We start from the raw sequence: 10,832 nt of genomic DNA, 5'->3' as shown, positions 1-10,832 counted from the left end.
ATGAACCAATTGCCTTAAATAACGAAGACTGATGGAGAAAAAACGGCAATTATCCACACATCAACTTTACACAGACTAGCAGTTCTCCCAAAAATGACATTGAGGTATTTTATTCCTCATGTCATTCCATGGCTTTTTATTTTGTGGGTCACAAAAAGTGGATTTGTGAAGAACAGAATACCTTTGACATATTCACATATTTTTGTATTGTTATATATTCCAAGTCATCTGAATCTTTTTATGATTACCATTTTGTAATTTTGTAGCTTGACAGATTCCCCGTCCTATATCTAAGACAGATCCAGATGACAGATGAGAAGGAAAATGACACAGGTTTGGAAAGACATGAATAAATGAATGAGAAGAACACACCGTTTAGAGTCGTCACCCTTTCTTATTGTACATGGTTTCAGTGGATCAGGAGGAAGATGTGACTTTATATTACCGTTGTCTTTACTGTGTAACCTGAAAACCTGTTGGATGTCATTCAGCATGAAGCCCAATTGCCGGTCCAGTTTTTGTTAGTTTTTGGCAATAAAAACCCATTAATAATCTGCATTTAATTCCTAGCTCACCTCATCCTCTCTCAAAACCCTGAAAATATCAGTTATAAATTAACTGTTGTTTAATAATTGACATTAGCACATGAAATTATGTCATACATCAACACAGACAATCAGGTTTGTGGTAATTCATCATACAACATTTTTTAAAGGGTAATTCTTGTTTTAAATAAAACAAGAATAAACAATTAATAAGATTGCGTAGCAGTTAAAGGAAGTATTTCTGTAAAAGGCTGTACAACAGTGTGAATCACAACTTTACAATAACATTGCAATTAATTTCTTATAACTAATTAACCAAAGTTACTGTTAATTAAAAAAAGACTATTGCTAATTGTTTGTTCATAATACATTCATGATAATTTAATTCATTTTGAATGCTAAAAATATGTTAGATGTGTAGAGATTAAGAGTAACCGAGAATAACAAATGCTATAAAAGTATTATTGTTTGTTCAAGAGATCTAATGTTAACCCAATGAAACCCATTCTAAACTCAAATGTATTCTGCATTTAGAGTAATTTTAACAGAGACACATCTAGATCAGACATGAAGGAACATGCAAATTTTCTTTTTACCTGTTTACATTTTAGACTTCATGCAGATGATTTTATTCACAGCTGCTTTAGTATGAGAATAAACAAATCAACAAAATACTGTCTGATAAATACACTCCATGTCAAAAAAAAAACAAAAAACACACACACACACACACACTAAAGATCCCCCCATTGACATCAATAATGAAGAAAAATATTTATTATAAACCACCCCATTCATAGTTAATTTAAGTTGAGTTATTAATTATTAAACAATGCAGATCTGAAATAGTATTCTGACGATGTCCTGCTTTGAAAGCTGATTGAGCAGATTAAAAACTTCAACATTTAGATTTTAGTGCTAGTGCTAAAATAAACCCGTGATTATGACTCCACTTTGTACGTGTCTAAAGGTTAATAATATAAGATCCTCGGAGTGGACCTGCAGTCTGAGGTTTCTTCTTCTGTAGTATCTGGAGCTGCAGTTCTACAGTCTCACCGCCAGAGGACAGTGTGCAGATTTACACACAAGAGACTAGTACTTTAATGTTAATGATGGAGCCAAATCTACTCACTTTTATTTACTCTACCGTTACTTATTTACAAAGATGAAGTGGTAACACTTTAGAATACTAGTCCTTTAGTTAATGTTAGTTAATTCATTAATTAACATGAACAAACAATGAACAATACATTTATTAGCCTACTGTATTTATTCATCTTTGTTCATGTTAGTTAATTAAAACACAGTGTTTCATCATTAGTTCATGCTAATTCAGAGTGCATTAACTAATGTTAACAAGCACAACTTTTGATTTAAATAATGCATTAGTAAATGTTGAATTGAACATCAACTAAGATTAATAAATGTTGTAGAAGAATTGTTTTTGCTTAGATCATTTTAACTAAAGTAGTTAACTAATATTAACTAATGGGCCGTTATTCAAAAGTTTTACCGATTAAGTTCATCATCATTTGATTATAAGGATTTCATTGCTTTTCATAAAACTGTGAACTGATTCTATGTATTTTTTTTCTTCCCTTTTAGTCATTTGCAAACAGGACAAGGACAGCCTTAAGGAAAGCTGAGGAAAGCTGTTCTCAGAGACAAGACTATACCTCCCTAAACTAGTGTTGTGTTTGTACTAAACCCAGAGCAGCCCTGAATGAATCGACAGAATGACCAGCTCATATTCTAATACAGACTGCATTTAAAAAGCTTTGCACAGGCTGTTTAATGCTGATAATGTACTGTGTGTGTCTTTACACAAAAACTACATGATGAAAATATAGAAATGAAAAACACAGGAACTCATAGTGAGTCCAGCTGCAATAGCATGATAAACTCATTGTGATGTTTTTATAATGATTATTAATTTTGATTAATATAAAGTTTTTTGAGGGGAGCATCTCATTTTCTGGTCTGTGATAAACAAAACTATACTTTGAGATTTTGTTGTGCAAGGTAAACCTCACATACTCACACTCAAACATTCATATGTGTTAACACCAGTGTTGTGCTAGTTACTAAGAAATAGTAACTAGTTACAGTTATCAGTTACTTAATTCAAAAAGTAACTCAATTACTTTGTTGATCTTTTACACCAAAAAGTAATGCATTACTGTTAAAAGTAACTTTTTAGTTACATTTTTAAAGAACTTTCTTTAATGTTCCCATTAATGCGATATGGTCTATACGAACACAAAGTAAAACAGAAAGTAATTTTTAAACACTACTTTGATTAAGTCAGACCAGCATAAACTGAATATTGTATATCACAAGGATTTCTGAAATAAATAACAAAACACCTGAATAATATATTCAGAAAATTATGATGCAAGCTTCTGCATCATAAAAGCTGTTAAAAATGTTCCTTTCACAGTTTAAGTATGAAAACTATCAACAACGGACAACATCACACAAAACATTTTGAAATAAATAAATGAAAGCAATCTGAATTATTCAGAATTTTGAATCATTGTTTCAAAATGTGTGTGTTTTCTGCATGAGTGTGTAATGTGCATTATGGAACAAAATTAGATTGATTCAATATGTTTGATGTATATTACAATTTATTACTATTTGACCACTTAATCCTTATGATCAACCAGCTAAGCCTTAATTAACCAGGATCTGCAATTGAAGCAGTGCAACCCATGTTGATGGAAGGCTGCAGACATTGTTCTCACTTTCCTGAAAGTCTTCAGTACTTTTAGTGTTTAATAACTTTTCTGGCTTTATGACTGCACAAAAAAGTCAATAAATTTAATGAACAAAGACAATAAAACACTGAAGACACTAAAATGGAGTTATTAGTTATTTGCCACAGTCATCTCTGGCTGCTCACTGTGACCCAAATCTTACACAATACGAGTAATTTTCAGTCTCAGTAACAATGTTACTATGAGTTAATCAGATTACTTTTTCAAATAATAAAAATAATACTGACATCAAAACTCGATTAGAAAAAAACTTACTAATATATAAGCTTCTCATACTTTCTATATACTTTTCTTAAAAAAAAAAAAAAAAAAAACATTAAGAAAAGTTTGAGTATACAGATATAGACGGTTTCAACGGCATCAACATAAACAAACGTTAATGCGCGTGAGCGCTTTTGTGGACCTAACTTAACTTCCGGTAGACTCCAAATAGAATCAATAACAACAGCCAAGTCCCTCTAGAGTAGATCTTTTTTGATAACAAACAAAATTTGTTTTCTGTGTGGATCAGGCGGACTTAATGAAAATACTAATTCATTATTTGCCAGCAGGAGATGTTTTAAAGCATAGACATAAAGCGCGAGAAATAGAGGTTTCCCCAGTAACAGCTGTAAACAAAGCAGAGCTGGTACGCTCACACGCTGCTTTATCACGCATATAACATGCAAGTCTTCCTTCAGAAATGCAGCGATATAAAAACACCCGTGCCTCGTTTTGATATTTAAACATAAATGTAAGGAATTATTATTATTAAACGTGCAATACGTTACGTAACGTTACGTTACTCATGTTTATTTAACGAAACCTTTTTGAAACTCGATCAGTTTTAAAATTGTGGCTCCAAAAATAAATAAATGAATGGGAAACACATCCCGCAGCACAACCACCTGAGTCAAACTTCAGTCTAATCATCACCTTGGCTTTAACTACGTTTGTAGATGGCACCGCAGCCAGACGGATATACACAACACAGACCGGAAGTTAACTTAGGTCCAGGCGCGTGGGCCCGATGAAACCGTCTATATTATCTCTGGGGTTCAGGTCTGGTGAGTTTGCTGGCTAGTCAAGGACACCAACACCATGGTCATTTAACCAACTTTTGGCAGCGTGGGCAGGTGTTAAATCCTGCTGGAAAAGAAGCATGAAGTGCTCCAAAATTTCTTGGTAAAAGGGTTCAGTGAATTTGGTTTTCTAATATCCCAATGGACCAACACCAGCAGATGACATTGCACCCCAAATCATCAGAGACTGTGGAAACTTAACAAAAGACTTGGGCTATGAGCTTCTCCATCTTTCCTCCAGACTCTAGGACCTTGGTTTCCAAAGAAATACAAAACTCGCTCTCATCTGAAAAGAGGACTTTGGACCACTGGAAAACAGTCCAGTTCTTCTTCTCCTTAGCCCAGGTATGCCATTTTGTGCCATTTTTGTTTTTATATCTCCAGAAACAAAAGCATCCAAGACAACTTTATTATTAACAAACAATTATCTCTCAACTGTTGTCTTCAGCTCCAGTGATAAATTAGTTAAAAGTAGAAATAATGGTTGTGTAAATTTGGAGAAGTGAGAGTGTTAGTGCAAATCAACATTAGATGACTTACCATTGAAGTTCTTCTTCTCATTTACTTTCCATTGTACAATAAGGTTTTTGGGGTAGAAATTCTCAATAACACACGTCAAATTTACTTTTTTAAAGTCATTACAGGAAGCAAACTCAGGGCTGATGTTTGTGGATCCTCTGAATTAAAATGATTTGGGTTTATATACAATGATGCTCTGCTGCACAGTTTATATTGCATGATTTAATTTATCTTAAACATCCCTAAGACTGACTCAGAATGACTTGTCTCCAGCTCCAAAGAAAGCATAACATTATCGTGTAATGCAAGATGTAAACGACAGTAGGTCCCAGTGTTACAAAAAGTACAGAAGGGTCAATGACGTGATTAATCCTGATTTCTTAAACTTCTTTACTTTTTCTGGGTGAATCGAAGTAAACTGATCTGAAAGATCTCTCATGAATGTGTGACTTCACACAGAGACCAGGTCTGTAATAAAAATAAAAATAAAAAAATAAATAGAAGAAATAAAATGGGAAAAGGAGTTTCAGTTTTTCAGCTTTGCCCCTGAAACTCCTTTTCCCATTTGGGGACCAATAAGTAAATATTTTTACCAAAGTCAAAAATACATCTTTCTTACACCAGACCTGACTTTTCACAGACAATATTTCTTGTAGATTAAAATAATCTTATCTGATTCAGCAAACTTGTCATTTGTAGACAGCAAAAGGCAAGTTCCCTTAGAGAAGTGAAACTTCTTGAGTTGCATTTACGCAAAATGAACAGTACTTTAAGTTCTGTAATTTAGGCCAAGTTCACTTCTGAAGCCTAAATCTGTAAGCTGTTTTCACTGTTAATTTATTTTATTGATATTAGAAGAATGGTATGTGATTGATTAATCTGACCCAAAGAGCCTATATGTGAAGTTTTATAACATCTTACGGCTTTCAAACATTGTAATGGTATAGTCATGACTAAATATGTTTTTAATTGGCATTGTAAAATGTTTCCTTCAGAATTCAGAACAATCTAATGTGAACACTGAAATTTTAAACTCAAACATCTTGCACTTTATTTGCAAATGGATGACAAATACTGAGTTTTGCAAGCTTTGAAACAAATGTAAGTTTAAAATAACTTATTTTCTTAAATTTGTAGGAAATATTTTTAATACTGTAATTTATTTCTTACAATACAGTACAATGTAGCAGAGTTAAACATTGAGCTTCATGAATTGAGTCAACATTTTATTGTAAAAAAAAAATGAAATGAAGATGTGATTATTTACTTTGTCTTCCTGTCAAGCTGCAGAAAATGATTAAATCTCTAAATCTGAATATGTAAAAAAAAAAAAATGCAGCTTTTATGGTAAATTGTAAATGGTCTTTGATTATCACTGATTATCTTATAGGCTATATCTTCAAATAACTTTTTAAATACAGTTTTTGATTGAATTCTTTCACTATTTTAATTCACTCTTTTCCTTCCCTAGTTCATTTTAAATGTTACTGCAATGTAACAAATGAGCTCTTGACAATTCAGATGTGTTGTGTTATAAAAAAAAAAGTAACGTCATGGTTGCTTGCAAAACTTCAACAATATACTCAATTCTGAAACAAAAAAACCACTGTAATTAAAAAGACCGTTGATGTGACAGTGTTCAACATGCCTCTGTCTCAACGTTTTTGGAGTGTGTTGCAGCCATCAAAATCAAAGTGAGTTTTTATTTAATGTATTTAGTTAGTGAAAACATTGGAAAACTTTTGCCAGTTAAAATAAATCTTAAACAGAATTAACAAAACAGATTCTTGATTTATTGCATTTTACAAAACGTCCCAACTTTTTTTTATTTGGGGTTGTGTGTACTATATGTAGAGATAGATAGATAGATCTTGGTTACGTACGTAACCCTCATTCCCTGATGGAGGGAATGGAGACATTATGTCGAACGTGTCCCGGCAACAACGACTGGTTCAAGATTATGGCATGGTGACATAATGTCTCCTTTCCCTCCATCAGGGAACAAGGGTTACGTATGTAAACGAGACGTTTCTATGGGTCCTATGGAAAACGCCACAACCTGAACACCGTCACAACCCTGTGGCGCTGCAATTGTCGACAAGCTGTGGTGTGCCACAAAAGCTACGCTTAAGGTCGAACCTTCCCAAAGCCCCAGTGCAAATATACTGACCTTGGTACCGAAGGGGCCAAAGGGTGAGTACATCGCTGCTGGAGAAGGCCACGCTGCTGTTCCGCCCACACAAAGTTAGTGGAAGGGGTTTCAACCTTCGGAGAAAGATTGCTTCAAATTTTCCCTATTTGTTCTTACAGCTTGGCAATATGATGGGAAAGTGAGCCTTAGGAAAAAGTCGCTACGGAGACCACATCCTACCCGTAGGGAGGTGACGTGGAGATACTGATATGGACTGACCTAGGGGGCAGTACTACATATGGAATGGGTCTCTGAGGCAGGTCCTACCTTGGAGTAGGGATGGAACAGCTGCCAGAAGAGACTGACAGAACTGGTCTGTCAAGGGAAGACACGGGTTTGCCAAGAGGGAATCCTTACCATGGAAAAATACAAATATGGGATTACCCATAGGGAATCAAGCCATATGGACACCTAGCCCAGTAAAGGGGCAGTACCCAGAGCTCCGGGCATGCTAACGCCAGTACTGGGCCTGGCGACAGACTGCTCCGCCAAGTCTGACCGCCGAGGGTGCTGGAGGATGCTCAATCAGGGTACGCCAACTGGGGAACTCTACTGGGAGAAGAAAGGCGCTCGCATCCCCGTGTTGGGGGGAATGGCGCAGCAAGCGTGACGCCCAGCCAGCCCTTCCTGCCAATTGCCTGTTACCCAACACGCGGGAAGAAACTGGCTCTACACAAAGGTTGTAAAACCCCACAAAGGTGTTAGGTGTCACCCAGCCCGCAGCTCGACAGATATCTGCAAGAGACATCTTGTCTCTTGCAGAGACATCATCATGTCCAGTGCATTGGAGGAGGCCACACTCCGTGTGGAGTGGGCCCTCACCCCCAGGGGGCACGGCTCGCCTTGGGAATGGTACACCAAGGCGATGGCATCCACTATCCAGGGGGCAAACTCTGCTTGGAGACAGCCTTCCCCTTCTGCTGACCACCAAAGCAGACCAGGAGCTGCTCAGAGCTTCTGAAGCTTTGGGTGTGGTTCACATATATGCAAAGCGCTCTTACGGGACACAGCAACGCCAAGGCTGGATCTGCCTCCTCCAGGGGCAGCGCTTGCAGGTTCACCACTTGGTCTCGGAAGGGAGTGGTGGGAACCTTGGGCACGTATCCCGGGCGGGGTCTCAGGGCAACATGAGAGTAGGCTGACGTGAACACAAGGCACTCTTCACCTAACAAAAATGCTTGGAGGTCCCCGACCCTCTTGATGGAAGTGAGCGTGACCAGAAGCTCTGTCTTGAGAGACAGGAACTTAAGCTCGATTGAATCCAGCGGCTCAAAGGGACTCCTCTGAAGTCCTGTCAGGACAATAGAGAGGTCCCAGGAGGGAATCAGGGGTGTCCTAGTAGGATGTAACCTTCTGGCACCCCTCAGGAAACTAACGATCAGGTCATGCCTCCCCAGGGACCGACAGTCCACTGCAATGGCAGCCACATTCACTTTCAGGGTGGAGGGTGACAGCCCACGCTCCAACCTTTCTTGCAGGAAAGAAACCCCAATTTGTGAACAGACTCCACTTCAGAGCATAGGTCTGACTCATAGAGGGGGCTCTAGCCTGAGTGATAGTGTCTACCACCGCTGGTGGGAAATCACTTAGATCTGCCGCAAATGCCAAATGGTGCAAAGCCCCTGAGAGAGGAGGTAGGGCTGTCATGAGGAGCATGAGTTCCGAAAACCAGGTCCGGGTAGGCCAGTATGGTGCAATCAACAGGACCTGTTCCTCGTCCTCCCTGACCTTGCACAGCATTTGTGCAAGCAGACTCACTAGGGGAAATGCATACTTCCGTAGAGCCTGAAGCCAGCTATGTGCCAGTGCATCCGTGCCCAGGGGGGCCTTGGACAGGGAATAGTACTGCATTCCTGATTATTTTTGCCAGTCCTTTAACATTTCTATGGTAAAACAGCTGTCCAATGAGGTGTTTGGCTACTTGCACTTAATTGCCGCTAACTGAAGTATTGCTGTGCAATATCTGTGAAGCACAAAGTAAGGCTAATACTATATTAGGCAATTATTTCACAATGTAACTCATAAAATTTCAGAGGTCTGTACCTTGGTGACCTCGGAGCTGTCTATGGGCATGCTCCTCAATACAAAAGGATTGGACTAACACACACACACACACACAAATTCATTGAAACTCTTTTGCTAAGGGTGCACAAATAAAATCCTTGCAATACTTATATAATAAAATACTTAAATAATACAAATAGTATTTGAGTTATATTTCAATTTAAAAATCATCATTTGAGTTAGGGGGAGCAAAGCCGTCATCTCCTGTGGCTACAAGACAAGTAACCAGATGTGCTCGTTTTTTCAGACAATTGCAGAAAAAGCTTACCAAAACAAAGTTACTGGGTTCATCTTCTTCACATTTCCTTGGTTGATAGATGCACCGGGGACCTGATTATAGCACTTAAAACCTGGAACAGTCAGATTTTCATGATATGTCACCTTCAAGAGAATATGCTAATTCGGATGCAGCAACACTGCAGTGTTCTTTTCTCTTCTTCTGTTATTTAAAGGAGTTGCATGTAAGATTTTGACTGTACTAAATCCTAAACATAACATAATATGTTTGCAGATATTTAAGAAAAATGCTAATATGTGTTTATCAGAAAAACAATGCCACAGTCAGTTATTTTACTTTGAAAATGTGTGTTCCGGCCCGGAATGTCAGTGTTTGTTTTGGTTTGTGAAATCTGCTCACTGCCAGTTTACCCAATTGTATTTCGGTCTCCCGGGTTGCCAGTTGGAGGAAAACGCAGCATATTTAATTTCATTCATCATCAATTGCACTCATCCCTGTTGTGTTGTCAATCTGGTAACCTGTGTGTGCAGCAAGTCTGAGGAGGAGGGCCTGGGTGAAAAGACCCTCTCCAATATTTTGAAATTTGGACTACAATACCTTGTTCAACCACTCTGTGTCAATTCCTCAACTAGAAAGGGCATTTCCACTGCCTAGTAGACTGGAGCATTGAGCGCAACTTAGTTGGCAATATAAAAGGAAAACTAACTACGTTAAAGTACTATTGACCAGTCTTGCAGCATTCAAATATCTAAATAATTTTTTCTCCAGAACGCGCATACGACAGTTAGCGGAAGCTAGAGATTAAGGACTATAATGTTTCTAACTTGTTCTTTCTCTTGGAGTGCTTGAAATAATTTCAGTTTCCTTCAGTATTTCTTGCCTTTCTGAGGATACTCCACTCGCTAAATGTTCTAGCCCTGAGCACACTATTCTCGGCCAGTCCTACACTGTTTATGGTGGATTTACCTCTTTCGTCTTTACTTTCAGAAAATATCATAGAATAAATAGTTTTGAAAATATCCAATATGAATTGATTAAGGATCATTTTTATTTATTTATTTTTTATTTTTATTTTTTTATCATAATGGCTTTTGTATTTTTTATATTTATTTCTACCTTTGTAATGTATTGTATAAATAAATAAAGTTAATTACTTTCTTATGTGACTGTAGGGAATTTGACAATTAACAAATCATTCACTGAGTCATTCAAAAGATTAATTCAAAATAAATAACTTGTCACTACAATTAGTTTGTCATTAATTCCACTGCATTATTAACTGGTAACTATAATAGTCACTATTGGAAACAATAATTGGCTTTACTATATGCAGAATCACATTAATATTATTGTTTCGCTAAATACTGATGGAAATGGACCAGAAAACGAACCACACAAAATTATCTAATGTCAAGAATCACATAAGAGCAGAAC

Source organism: Carassius gibelio, chromosome A3 (assembly GCF_023724105.1).
Source record: "Carassius gibelio isolate Cgi1373 ecotype wild population from Czech Republic chromosome A3, carGib1.2-hapl.c, whole genome shotgun sequence".
NCBI lineage: Eukaryota > Metazoa > Chordata > Actinopteri > Cypriniformes > Cyprinidae > Carassius > Carassius gibelio.
This window is presented reverse-complemented; position numbering follows the sequence as displayed.